Raw genomic sequence first — 15,556 nt, forward strand, 5'->3', positions numbered from 1 at the left:
AAGAAAAGTGTAGAGAACAGAACAAATATCTTTATGTAACCTTTGTCGACCTCACCAAGGCTTTCAATACTGTGAGCAGAAAAGGTCTGTGGCAGATTTTGGAACGTTTAGGTTGTCCCCCCAAGTTCCTTAAAATGATCATCTCACTTCATGAGGATCAGCACGGCCAAGTCAGAGATGGCAATCCACTTTCTGAGCCCTTTCTAAATAAGAATGGTGTGAAACAAGGCTGCATTCTCGCTCCAACCCTATTCACAGTCTTTTTCAGTATGATGATCCGAAGGGCCACAGCAGACCTCGATGATCAGGATGGTATCTACATTCGATACCGTACTGATGGAAGCCTATTCAACCTAAGGTGACTGAAGGCCCACACCAAGACCTTAAACCATCTTGTCCAGGAGCTGCTTTATGCTGACAATACCGCCCTTGTTGCCCACACAGAAGCAGCTCTGCAGCGTTTAACATCCTGCTTTGCAGACACTGCTGAGCTCTTTGGGCTGGAAGTCAGCTTAAAAAAGACAGAAGTTCTCCATCAACCTGCACCTCAGGAAGTCTTCCATCATTCCCACATCACCATTGGCGAATCAGAGCTCAAATCAGTCCAGCAGCTTAATTACCTAGGTACCCTCATTTCCTCGGATGGTAAGATTGACGGAGAGATAGACAAAAGGTTAGCAAAGGCATATAGTGCTTTTGGAAAACTCCATGAAAGAGTATGGCGTAATAAACACTTGAAGAAAAGTACCAAGATCAGTGTTTACAGAGCCATAGTGCTGTCTACTCCCTTATATGGATCTGAATCATGGGTCATCTACCACCACCATCTGCGTCTCCTAGAACGTTTCCATCAGTGCTGCCTCCCTACAATCCTAAACATCCACTGGACAGATTACGTGACTAATACAGCTGTTCTAGAACAAGCAGCAGTCACAAGTATTGAGGCCATGTTGCTGAGAACACAGCTGTGTTGGGCAAGGCACGTCTCAAGGATGAAGGACCACCGCTTCCCTAAGATCTTGCTTTATGGTGAACTTGCCACTGGCTGCCGCAAGAGAGGAGCCCCGAAGAAAAGATACAAGGACTCCCTGAAACAACATCTCAGCCTTGACCATATTGATCACCATAACTGGTCTACTCTGACCTCCAATGGGGAGGCCTGGAGACACACCATCTATAACGCAGCTGTCTCCTTTGAGAACACACGCAGGATCACTCTCAAAGGAGGAGAAAAGACAACTCAGAAAGAACCGTGTCTTGCAGAAGATACAACCTAAGGAGTCTTCCTGCTGTGCCTTTTGCAATTGGATATGTCTATCTCGTATTGGCCTCGTTAGCCACCAGCACGCCTGTAACAAATGTGGGTAGAGCCTTCCTAAATCTTCGTTCACAAAGTCTAGCCATGGCAATAACTATAAGTAGTACAGATAGCTTAGAAGGGTTATTAGATAAATATCTTATACTTCATAAACATTTTTGAAGGTATTTGGAAAAATCTTCTTACTCTACAAAACAAAGAAAATTAAATTTATGAGCAAAGCTTGATTGTGGTAAGGCTTTTCCCAAGAAGTAAATTGAAGACAAACAAAGAAACCTCCTGGAAAAGCTATGCTAGCAGTTTTGCATATTCGGTCAAGACTAATCAAGTGTGTATGGAGTGTCACTGAAGTAACACGGATTACCAGGGAACTGTGATGAGAATTAAATAACGGTTTGAAATTGCTTAAATTAGCATAATTCCTCTCTTTTATAGCATTTTCCATATGAAATACGAAGACATGTCTGATGCTTAATAGCTACACAGTTACTTACTTAGGGCCCCCCTGGTGGTCTAGTGGTTAGGATGTGGTGCTCTCTGTGATTCCCGGTCAGGGGACTTCCCCAGGCAGATGGAGCTCGTCAGCCCTGTAAGGCCATCCATCTAAGAGAAGGTCACTCTAAACAAACCTACGTCCTGAGGACCTCGCTGCCACTGTCCAAGTTCGCTCGGCCCCGGCAGATGAACCTCAGGATTAAAGGGTGGGCTCAGTTCAGCGCACACTGTGTCTAAGCTAAAAAATCCACTGCGCAGGCTGGAAGGGTAAAGACCTTTCCCAAATCTTCGTTCGCGAAGACTGGCCATGAATGAACATAGTTACTTAAACACAAACATATCTATTATATGATGTGCTTAACTAAGAATTAAGAGGGTATGCTGCAACCTATTTAAGAGTGCAAAAAGCTTGGAAAACAGTAGGAATGTTGTTGCTACCAGTAGTGTGGTGTAAGAGAATGAAGAATATGAAATTCACTTAGAAGATACAGTTGGATTTTTTTGTCTCAAACATTTCAACTCAAATTGCCCAATCCTATCTATTTTATGACAGCATTTACTATCAGCAATTATTTCAGTAATAAAAGCAGTTAAGTGGATCATGATTTCTTACCCGGTACTATATCTCAGTCAGAGAAATCATAAGTATTGAGCTACTGGTGGTGGGTTTTTCTTCAACATTAAATAATTATTAGCTATCCATCATGAATAAGATTGAAACCCTATGATTTCATTGCCTGAGTGACCAGTGACAATTAAAGTCCTGATTCCCTGAAGTAGGACCTGTTTCCTTGTATGCAAAACCTGAGGACAGAATTTAATGCTCCATATTTTATGATACTTAACAGATTGTAAGAAAATTAACAGGTACTTAATTCATTCTGTAGGTAGATATTGCAGTATTTGTTGCTTCCTACAAGGATGTGGGTTATGTGTCCTTTTTGGAAAGTATTCATGACCAACTTTGTGTATGCAAAGCTGCTGTTTTGTTCATGAACACTCTCATGATACTGAATATATGAACATTTCTTTCTTTGAATTGTCCACTATTAAAAAAAAAAATTGAGACTTACAACCTCCAAACCACTAGTAACAAAAATGAAAAGAGAAAATCTTACAAGAGTTCCCCATTAATTCTGAGGTGTTAATAAGATTTGTACACTAGCAGCCAGGCACTGATAATTTCCAGTGTCCCTGACCTCTTCTTAGTCCCTTTTTGAGTACAAATTTAACATGTTCTTATTGCACTGGACCATGTTAGTACAAATATCATGAAGTCACACCGCTCTAAAAGAGGTAATAATTTCTCTAATTCTACTATTCTTGCCTCTGTTGATGAGTTAGAAGAGAAGCAGGGCAACAGTACTTCGGAGACTGCTGACCCAGGAGACACACATCTGGCGATGTTTTAGAGTTTCTCTCTTTGTGATTGCTGTCTTGGATAGTCGCAATCTGGCTAGCACACCTATAGGATTTATAAACTCTGCAATATCAAGCAGAAGCTCAAGTTTCTGTTTTGTTTGGTTATTTTGGGTTTTTTTTAAGGACTGAAAAGCATGTTTTAATAATTCAATCTTTATTTCTGCTTGAAATACTGGTGAAAGGAAAGAGGGAGTTGAAGAGAATGATGTGGGTGCTAACTGAAGTGATAAGATCAGATAAAAGCATTCCACCATTTTTGTAAAAGAAGTAATTTGAAAAACAAGGCATTTTACTGTGCAAACAGTTGCCTGTGAGATCCTTCACATTTGTCTCTGGAGGGCAGTACTCCTCTTATGCAAGTGATTAATTTGACAAATGGGAAAGAATTTTTAGCCAACGAATTTCATATTTTCAGAGCATAACTAAACCTGATATATTTTACAGGCTTCAGGCAAGTATTGCAATTCAAATAATGTTCGCTTGTAGCTCAAATATGAGCTGTACAGTCCAAACTTCAGTGAAGACAGCAGAAAAACCTCCTAGTGGTTTTAGCTGGAGACTATCAAACCAATATGACCAAAGGTCAGAAAATAAAGCCATTAATATCACCAGGGTATTTTCAGCAAGTATGAGATGAATGAGTAACAAATGACAATTTTGAAATATAACACTTTAAACCCTTTTTTAGATCTCAAGTTAGTATCCTTCAGTAAAGACCTTTACTTTGGAGAATTACCCATGAGAAATTCATGGCTAGGCTTCACAAATGAATATTTAGGAAGGCTCTATCCACATTTGTTGCAAGCACGCTGGTGGCTGCCTTGCCGATTTTCACCTGCTGTATGGTCTTAAGGGTTTCTCCCAAAGTGGGGGCAATATCCAATTCATTCTTCACCGGTTGTTGTGAGATGGACTGAATTGCTGAGTCTTGAACTACATGGCTAGTACTGAAAAGAGTCTGAAAGTGTTCAGACCAACAATTCAGAATGGAGCTTTTATCTGTTAGAAGCGTTTGAGTAGAGGGCTTTGGACCTGGTATGTAGGTCCATATGCTGTTTTCAGGGCCTTATAGAATCCTTTGTGATCACCCGTATCTGCCCATAATTGAGTTTTTTCAGCTAGACTGATCCACCACTTGTTCTGGATGTCACGGAGTTTCTGTTGGAGCTTGCTGCACGTAATGCGAAAGGCTGCTTTTCTTACGTGACAGGAAGGCAGTGCAAGGTGTGCTTGGTGGGTGGTTCTCTTCTTCCTCAACAATTCCTGGATCTCTTGATTACTTTCATCAAACCAGTCCTCGTTCTTCTTGAAGGAGAACCCTAAGGATTCTTCAGAGGATTGCAGGATGCTGTTTTTAATATGGTGCCAAATTGTTTCAGGAGAGGAATCTGTAGAATCTGTGGAATGGTTTTCAAGCCTAGTTTGAAGATTTGCCTGGAATCTGTCTCTCACTGTGGCTGATTGGAGATTGTTAACTTGTAGTCTTCTCCTTGGGATGCTGCCCCTTTTAAGTTTGAATTTGAGATTGAAGTTGAGTTTGCAGCGCACAAGCTGATGGTCTGTTTGGCATTCTGCGCTGGGCATCACACGGGTATGGTGGACATCATGGACATCTCTCCGTCACACCAAGACATAATCGATGAGGTGCCAATGCTTAGATCTGGGATGCATCCAGGTTGTCTTCAGACTATTTTTCTGCTGAAAGATAGTGTTAGTCATGGTGAGCTGTTGCTCCGCACAGAATTCTAGCAGAAGTCGACCATTATCGTTGTAGTTTCCAACACCATGGTTGCCTAATATTCCTTTCCAGGCTTCAAAATTCTTACCTACTCCAGCGTTGAAATCACCAAGGATAATGATCTTATCATCTGCAGGCACCTTTTGGGTAAGATGGCGCAGGTCAGAGTAAAATTTATCTTTTTCAGCAGGGTCAGCTTGGAGAGTTGGGGCATATATACTAAAGAGGACAACGTATTGCTTGTTGTGTAGTGGAAGGCGGAGGGAGATAATGCGGTCAGAGTGACCTGTCGGCAGATTTTCGAGTTTAGGAGCAATAGAGTTTTTAATCATGAAGCCAGCTCCTGAGAGATGCTTTTCAGTTCTGGGCTTACCTGACCAAAAGAGGGTGTAACTGGCACCATGTTCTCTGAGGCTGCCTTCCTCGTGAAGGTGAACTTCACTGAGAGCAGCAATGTTGATGTTAAGATGAGCCAGTTCATGGGCAATTAGGGCAGAACGTCGCTCAAGACGTCCACTATCCGCAGAATCAAGCATGCTTCTGATGTTCCAGCATGTTAGAGTTAATTTAGGTACACTTCTGGAGGCAGGGGTACCTTGTCTTTTGATATTTGTGTGACCGCATTAGAAGAAGATGCCTGTTGTCCGCAGTTAACCAACCGGGTGAAGGGGGAGATGAGCTTTGTTTAGGCCACCTCTTCTAGGCCCCTCTCCGAGTGGAGCAAGAGTGCTGTCCTTGAAAAGGCTGCTTGGTCGTTCAGGGTGCTGCCCCAAGAGACTGTCATCTCCAGTCAGTCTCAAATGACCAATATCCTGAACCGCCTGTGTACAGGGTTGGGTCTGCGGCTTCCAGTGCACCTTTCACCTGCCGTTTTGACCCTCGCCCATCGCTACAGGACTTTTTGCATGTGGGTAAAGCCTTCAAGCCTGCGTAATGGATTTTTTAGGTGAGATGCAGTATGTGCGGAACTGAACCCACCCTTTAATCCTAAGGTTCATCTGCCAGGGCCGAGCGAGCTTGGACGGTGGCAGTGAGGTCCTCAGGACATAGGTTTACTTAGAGTGACCTTCTCTTAGATGGATGTCCTTACAGGGCTAAGTGAGCACCATCTGCCCGAGTTTGGGAATTATAGTTGTCCTTCTCCTAGGATGGTTGCCAGAAGGCTAGTGAGCCCATCCTGCCCATGGACATATTATATCTAACCCTATGTTAGGTTAGGGTTAGATATAATAACTGGCACGGGAGACCCTGCTGACAGCATGTACTGTCACCAGCATAGCTCGCAACCTCATAGGGATACACAGGCTTCCTCCCCACTGAGACCTCACGGCCGTCAGACCCCCTCCCCCACCCCCAAATTGGACTGGCAAACCTCTGTGTGCTTCGAAGATCCTCCTCCCTACTCCCCTCCTCCGAGACGCCCGCCAGACCTCCTCCCACCTTGCCCCCCCCTTCCCCGCCTTGCCAACCCACCAACCCCCTCAGCCTCCCCCCCCACGCCCCCCCCTCCCTCCCAGATTGGGGACTGGTCCAAACGCCTCTGTGGGCACTTGCCGAAAGTTCCTCCTCTCTTCTCCCCTGCCTTCCAGTGGCCCACCGTGAAGCCTGCCCAGCATGGAGGGCGCGAGCCAGGGGCCTGCCCCTCATCTGACATGGCGGGGGCGGGCCAGGGTGATGAGAAATTAAATTGTCAATATTTACACTCACACATTAATGGATGCTACTTTCCCCTCTATCCTTCATTTAAATAGCAAGTAATTCACTGACATGCAAAATTACATTTTACTATTCAAAATGTTAACATTTTTGATTCACCAAAAGCAAGTAATTAAGAAAGTTTTTACTGGAAATAGAATTTGTTAAGATAAATTACATCTATATGATTTATTTGTTTAAAAATAATTTATTGAAAAAATGAGTGATACCAAATCCTAAGTATATAATTAAAAATATGTAGTTCCTCCTCTATTATAGATTTTGACACTTTAATTAGTTTCAATGTATTATATTTTAAAATTTTTGTCTGTGTCTGACAAAGTTAAGATTAGGTACATGGCAATTAAGCTGTCCAGCAGCTAAAGAATATTATATGGATGAATGTAATTTTATTTTGAATGCTGTTTTGAAGAAGGAAATAAACTCTATTATTCATTCTACTTATAGTTGTAGAATCTACTACTTTATTTAGAAATACAAATAAAATAATAATAAAATATACTTTTTAGGAGGGCTTGATTGTAATTAGCTGTGATACACTGATGTGAACCTTTCCATTCTTTTGCCTTCTTGTTACCTAGGAACAGTCAGCCAAAATAGCTGTATTACTCTTCCTGCAAAGTGACTATTTTAAAGCTTATTTTAAAAGTATTTTTACTTTTCTATCTTGCTTGATAAAGTTGGAGAAAATTTTTAGAGCTGATATGAGAACTTGAAGAAATCAAGGGCTTGTAGAGGGAAAAACTTCTAATTAAACAAGAGTTGTTTCAAGGTTAGCCCTACAAAAAATGTTGATTCAGTTGAACTAGTGGAATACCTAGTAGACTTTTATTTTTGTATCCTTAACAGAACTTAAATAGGAGAAATAGGAGATGTGAGGGATTGCTCAGTAACCCTAACTTTTATTAGACATTATGGAACTAATGAAGACAGTAAGGCTTCATATATAACTTGAATCATATAAAGGACCCAAAGACTTATACTGCCTAGTTCTAAATAAACATCTTATCAATTTTTATTCAAAAGTTCAATCTTTACCAATTTAAATTTGAATTTTCTAGCAACTTTAACAAGAGATTGATTAAAACTTTAAATCATGCAGAACCCACCTGCCCAAGAGTTTGATTAAATGCTCCAACTCTTTTTATTGTTGTTGTTTGTTTGGGTTTTTTAAATTTTTTTTACCCTAGGGTTTGTTATTTCAGCATGGTTTTTTGCTTTTTCACTGAGACTTGAGGGAAACTAGGTTGAAATATGTTGGTTTTTCTAACTCCTAGACTTTCTTTTTTGTAGAAGTGAGTGTAAAATCAAGAGGATTTCATGCTGCGCAATAATGTCTGGTAGGAATAAAATGCTCATAAACCCTTGAAACCCGAAGTCACTATGTTTCATACAAGTGTACACTTGAAAAAATACCCTGGATGCCACCCATGGTCCTCTGCTTGAAATGAACAGGTCAATAATTTAACTGACAGAATGGAAAAGAAACTGGAGAATTTGTTCAAAATGGGCTAGATGCTCATGGTAGATGTGTGGCTGTATTATTCGGGAACTACTTTGGAAACAAAGTTTCAGTGAACATAGAACCATCCCCTATTGCTACAAAAGAGAAGAAACTTCACAGAGCCTGTCTCGGGGTTTAAGCTTCCTTTAGTCTGATGCTGTTGTACAGTGAAAAAAAGGAGGTAGTGAGGAGAGCACTAAGTGTGCTAAATCCCTCCTTTCTTGCTCTTTTCCAACCAGGAATGTAATAACATTTGCTATTGTTTCCTATTCCAGCTGCAAATCAAGGCAGTCATGTCAATATTTTTAAGATTTGCTCCCTTTCACACTCAGTAATTACATAGTGCTAGCAAGAATCTAGCTTGTGATTTTTAGTGTGCTTCTGAAACAGACTATCTTTGCTTGTTGCTCTAAGTGGAGGTTGCACGAAATTGTGAACTTAGAGGCTGCAAAATGCCTTTCATCTCAATCAGCTCAGCTTTTCATCAATAGAGCTCTTCATCAGCCTAGGGGTGTTGAAACTCAGCTTTTAGCTGTGTCTGTCCATGTAGCTGCAGTACCAAACACATGGTTCTTACATATTGACATATTTTAAACTACCTGGGTAAAAGGAGAAGGTTGGCCTTGTATATCAGGATATTTCTCTTCTTCGAACCTGGGTTGTGATGAATGTATTCCACAGGACTGAACTCAGCCCTTTGCAGAGCAAGAATACAATCCATACATAAACTCTGTGCTTTTGCAACTAAACTTTGATAAGTTGTGTGGTCACAACAAACTGTTAGCTTTGGGTTTGTAATCAAATTTTGAAAGCCATGTATTGTTTCGTAGTTTGTATTGTAGTAAACACTTATAGGGTTTCCATTTTACTTTATACTATAAATTAACTTTGTATATATATCACCTATTCTAAGGAGATCTTTGAATCGATTGTGACTGAACAGAGGGAAAGTTAAAGAGCACTCAAAAATGTCATCTGTAGGGTAATAAAGCAAGCACTTTGCTTATCTACAGAAGACTCTAGATTATATAGCTAATCAGATTCCAACGTTGGTTCTTTTTCAAAACTGGAAAGTATTATTCCTCACTACAAAACTGTGTCAAAAATAAATCCCTATGGAGCTACCTGCAGAAATATCTTCTGCAAACTGGAAAAACAGCCTTCCTAATAGGTGATAAGCATCAAACCTGCATAATTATCCAGTTCTAGATCAATCCCCTTTTTATCATATTAATAGTAATTTTAGTAAAATTACATTATGCAGTCATTCAGTTACAAAAGACATTCAAGAAAAAAAGTCTATTGATTGTTAATTTCCTTCTGTAATAGGATTTCCAAATACATATTAAAACAGATAGAGTGCTCTTGCTGTAACTGCCCCTTGTTTGCCATGGTAAAGAAGTCCATGTAATGTCGATATATTCTACAAGTAGATTATTTGAGACCACTAAGGGTATATTCTTGTAATATTTTCTTTTTCTATGATTTGAAGTCCTATATCTAACAACATATTCTATATTTATTCAGTTCTCATACTGATTTTTTCCTTGTTAATAATTCATGCTTTCAGTTGATTTATAAAATTATGATCTGCTGAATTCTTTTCTCATTGCTAGCAGCAGAAATGTGCTTCCACCTTGTGAGTCAGATATGATACAAAAATTTATATGGACAGCTAGTGACTGTTCAGTGTATCTGAAATTCAACCTTATTGAACTTAAAAGACCCCAGTGAAATGCACAATAGTACTGTTTCTTAAGTGCCATTGTGCTGAATTACAACAGGACTAATATCAATGCTGTAGTCAGTAGTGAATACTACTGAAAAAAATTTATAGTTATCTAATGTGTATGTTTTCCCATTGTTTCTTTTGTTGTAGAGACAATGCAAGTTATTTTCTCTTCTGTTACCACTGTTTGCAAAGTCTGTAAACTATTAAAAAAGTATTTTCTCTGACATGAAGTGAGTGGACATTGTTAGTTTCCTAATAAAAAGCTGCATATTTTCCTTTCTAATCCAGTTATACTTGTTATCTCCTTAATATACTGACTGTCAATGCTATGTTTTTATCTCAAGTTTGAATGTTTTCTGTTGCACTTAGAAAACATACTTGCCTTATATTCTGGCCAAAAATAAGACAGTGGTTTGGAAGGATTGCACATCATTATTACTACAGGAAATGAAGACATAAAAATAAGGAGGTCCCCATTATTTATTATGTGTCAGAATTACTTATCTTCAGTGGATTATTATCACATGTGGCTGTTGAGAGCTGCAGTGCCATTCTGAAGGAGTAAGAGATCAGCGGTTTATGTAGTACACTGTGAACACTACCACCAGCAGCTGAAGAGAGCCTTGAAAATATCATCAAAACCTTTGTAAATAAAGCTACAAAAGCAAAGAGAATTGTTATTTTTGAGCTCCATTCTTTCTATTATTCTAAGTACTTCTTGAAAGCAAGGACATGTTTTTAAAAAGAGATTTGAAAGGTTAAGAATTCTAGCTAAATTAAGATGGCATTCTCTTGTGAGGTAATATGTTACATTTCATTTTACGTTCCTGTCTGCATTTTGGTGTCACGTACACAGAAGGCTCTGATACTGCAAGCTAGTAGGTGAGTATGGTTGGAACAGTAGTTCTTGCATTTGAGCCTCAACTCACTAGGGAGTTTCTAATCTCCTGTGAGGAGGCTCATTTTTCTAGGAAAATGGAAAGAAATGTATTTTTCTAGATCATTTTCAGTTACAAGCCTCAAATGTAGAATGTTCTATAGCTATTGAGTCTGCAGCATACTCAGTACTTTTGAGGATTCTGTGTGAAATAAGCTAAGCAGGTAAGAAAAAAATGTGTCTTGACTTCATATAGGAAATATTGACAAAAAGGTATCATATGTTATTCTTGGGGTTTTGGGGGGTTTTTTTGTTTGTTTGTTTGTTTGTTTGTTTGTGTGTGTGTGTGTGTGTGTGTGTATGTGGTTTTTTGATTTTTAGTTAAAGCTTTGAGGTCCTATTGATATTATATTTTGCAGGGAAGGGCAAATATTTTGTGTAAATGTTCTGACAGTGACTTAGCAAACTTGTGTAGTAAAAACCTGGTTATGTACATGTTGTTTTAAAAATTTAAATACAAGGATTGGTAGGTGACTGAAATTAGAATCAGGTATTTAACTGTACCTGAACTTCTGCCTTTGTACATTGCCATTTCTTGGGCCCTGTGGTTAAGTCTCCTTTTGTGTAAAATACAGTAACAACCTTCTATCTGTATTTTTTGGATTATATAGTTGAAAAACACTATGTAAGTGCAAAACTACATTACTCTTAACAACATAACACTATTATTAAGTGTAAAATAGGTATTCAAATGGAATACATCAATGCTATTCCTAAAAAAGAGAAAATTTTTATAGAAGTCTCACTGGTATGAAGGTAAAATAAGGTTTCTGCACAAGAAAAAATACACACACACAATATCTCCCCAAAAGAAAGATAGAAAAACACCCAAACAACAACAACAAAAAACCCAAATCAAAATTGTCTGAAAAGGATTCATGTAGTTTCTTAGATTAATTCTAATGGAGTACTTTCTTTTCTACTTGTACAAGTATTGGCAGTGTAATGCAGATAAGTATGTGTATCTGCTGCATTTTCTGTGTTTCTCAGAGTTAATTTTTTTATTTCAAAATGCTAATATGCTTTGACTTTCTGTCAAATTGAACTTGATGTCTAAAACATTAGGTGTATTCTGAAAATATAAGATTGAATGGGGAATATCAAAAGTGTCCTTATAAGTTCAAATACACAAGATGAGATAAGACTGATCCAAAGGGCAATGCCAGAGTCAATCCAAAGGGCATCCATGAGGCTGCTGTTTTTCATTTGTGGAAAGTCATGATGGGTAAGGGAAGTCCCTGACAGCTGGGAAAAGGTTGATGCTACACTCATCCTTAAGAAAGGCAAAGAGAAAAATAAAAGTACTAGAGACTTACCAATCTCACATGATTTGGTCCAAGCACATCTCTAAATATATTTCTGGACATGCAAAAGACAGGAAAATACTCAGGACTACGCAACATTTAGATTTACCAAGGGCAAATATTTTGGGGTTAACCTAATTGTATTCCTTTAAGAAAAGAGTGTTTGGAATAGAGAACAATGGGTGTAGCACACCTTCATTTTAGTAGAGATGTTGAAATAATCCCCCCAAACATTCTCATGTGAACTGGATGAACAGACTGAAGTAGGACTGAAGTCTAGAGAACAGTCTCTTAGAATCTAGCTGGCAGGTGGCAATGAGTACATCACCATAAAGAGTTGCTACTTGAGTTCATGATGAAGCGCAGAGTTCAGCACCCAGACAAGACAACCTGAAGCACTGGCACAAGCCAGCAAGTGACTGACTGAGTCGCAACCGTGCTGGAAAGAACCTGGGAGCTTTGGTGGACTGTAGCGTGGATAACAGCTAACACTGCACTCTTCATCAAAAATAAAACAAACCACGTGCCAAAGTGACTGTAGGTTGTGAATGAAGGGGAATGCTGGGAGCCCAGAGGAGGCTACCCAGATGGCTGAGGCCTCAAGCACATGATCAGTGATGAGCGCTTAAGGAGGCTGAGCTTGCTGAGTCTGGTGTGGAGGAGGTAAGAGACAATCTGAAGGCATCCTGCAGCTGGGAAGATTAGTTGCAAAAGACAACAAATTTAAGTCCTTGACAGTGGTGGCATGCTGTTTAAGGAGGGGCAATGGCCCCTGACTGGGAGGTTCAAATGTTCACATCAGGAAAATTCTCCTTATTAGGAGTGTGGTGAAGCACCATAGTAGGTTATCCACAGAGGCTGGTGAAATTCTGTTGTTGGAGGATTTTGAGATTCAGAGAAAGATGTGGCTGTCTTTACAGAGAGGGTGGTCAGACATTGGAATGGGCTGCCCAGGGAAGTAGTGGATTCTCCATCCCTGGAGATTTTTAAAAAGAGACTGGATGTGGCACGGTCTAGTAACTGCAGTGGTGGTGGATCAAGGGTTGGACTTGATGATCTCAAAGGTCCCTTCCAACCCAGCTGATTCTATGATTCTATGATCTAGTATTGATGATAGCCCCATTTTGAGCTTGAAGTTAGGCTGGACAATCTTATGAAGGTCCTTCCAAAAGGCTCTTCTCTGACTCTGTGAAATTACAGAGAGATTGGTCACAGAAATTTTGTCTAATTTTAAGAGTAGAGAGAACTAATAATTTTAAAATACAATCCCTGTGCAATATCCCAGTGGAAGTTAATGAGGATAGAAAGTTGTTTCTCTTCTCTGAGTTTTTAATGGGTTTGCATTCTATGTCCCACACTGCAATTAGCCCCATTGTTATATTTTGGATATAATTCTTTCCTCTTGTCTGACTTCATATACTTCTGATACTTTCTCATATCATCTCCTTCCAATTTTCTGTGTACTGCACACACTATCAAAACTGTCACAGTCTTGCACAGCTGGGCAAGTGGTAGCATTTAAGATGTCTGGCTTGGAAATAGTCTTGTATGTCTGGATAAATAGCAGAAGAATCAGAACTTGATAACTGTGAGCTCAAGCTCAGACTACATTCAATAGAAGTACTACTTAGGCTCTTTTCCAGGATTTACAATACGACCTTCTATTTTCTGAAATTGTTTGCTGAAACTAACAGTTATTATGGCAGGAAAGAAAAAATGAAGGGATGGTGGATGATTACCAGGATTATCTAGGAATGTACTACTGGCTCAAAGAAACACAGACTGGGAGTTTTGCCCAACAAAAGCTTGGACGTACATGGTTAGCGAGTGAATCTTAATTTTAGGAGCACTGTATGTATAGGAAGGAAGGCTGACTTTAAGATGGAGAATGAAAAAAGTAGATCAACACACAAATGAGTTCACAGAGATGTGCTTTTGCATTAGTAAGAAATTAAGAAAAGAAGAAGAAGAAATCAAGTTCCAAGAGAAATTTATGAGGTTTAAAATGATTGCAGATCAGTGATGGAAAGGGAAAAGGGATGACAAGACCAATTTTATGATTGAGGAAGTAGAAGTTGTGCATGAAGCTAATCAGAACAGTCTAACGAGTAGATGAACATTGACTGCAACAAAATGTATGGTTTTGTAAAGGTACTGTAGGAGAGATATTTTTGCCATGCTTTTTTGCTTAGTTCTGGTACTCTGGCAAACAGACTAGAAGGACGGTACAAATACATATTAGTAGTTTTCAAATGAGCACTTCCTTGTATCTTTTCCATATTTTATCAGGAGTGTAGATATTAGAATTTTGCCAGGAACAAGAAGTGTTAGATTTTAGAATATAACCACACACAACAAATGTCTATTCTACTTTAAAAAAAAATAATAAAAAAGAAACTTGATACATTGTTATTTCCTTTCATTGTGAATTATTAATTGTAAATGAGCACAAAAGAATTTGCAATATGAAACTAATTTTAAAACTCTCTTAGGATGAAGTTCCTGTTCTGTAAATTTTAACTTTAAATGATCTTTTCCCCGTGGCAGTTACAAAGTCCCGAAGATAGTGGAATATAATCGAAAAGCTTCTCTGTAGCAGTAGGCTCAGCATCGCTATAATTAAACCTTCTTCGCCTTGATTTACAGCCAGTCTTACTCCTTGCAGGAAGGGAGCTTACTCATTGGTGAAGATGGCAGACCAGGGGAAGGTTTCAAGTTGGGAAACAGACGATTTCTGAACCTGATGTGGCAAAGATTGGAAGCACTTTATAGGGAATAAAGGGTGTTGGGTGGAGGAGTTTAGGGAGGAAGAACCCATTTTTAACCCACCTCAAAGTTCTCGGTAAACTGAGGCGTGTGTAACTTTGCTACCTGCCGTCGCTTGGCAGTGAGAGTCCTCCTGGAGGGAGTCGTGTCCGGCCACGAGCTACGGCCTCGGGAGGCGAGGGGCGCGCCTCAGGAGAGGCGGGATGGGCAGTGGCAGGGAGAACCCCTCCGCGCTCACGTCTGGTTCCGTTCCCACTCCCGAACCGTGCCGGCACCCGGGTTGTGCCCTGCCCCGCCTTCTGCACACCCCAGCGCTCCCTGCGCCCCGTCTGCAACCCGATACCAGCTCCGCTCTCCCCCGCGCTGGCTCCAGCCTGGCTTTAAATATTTCGAGCGGGAAGCCAGCCCCTCTCCTGCACCTCTTCCTCCTTCTCCCCCTCCTCTTCCTCCTCCTCCTCCACCCCTCTGCCCATTCTCCCCGCCTCCCCTCCCGAGTGGCCGTCAAGACCCGGCGGCGCGGCGGCCCCAGCCACTCCCACACCCGGGCGAGGGGTGGTGCGGCAGGAGCTGTCCAACTTTTCAGCACAGTTTCCCCGGAGCTTCCCGCAGGGAAGGCGGTGGCTG

This window comes from Manacus vitellinus, unplaced genomic scaffold, assembly GCF_001715985.3.
Source record: "Manacus vitellinus isolate BGI_N305 unplaced genomic scaffold, ASM171598v3 scaffold_18_pilon, whole genome shotgun sequence".
NCBI lineage: Eukaryota > Metazoa > Chordata > Aves > Passeriformes > Pipridae > Manacus > Manacus vitellinus.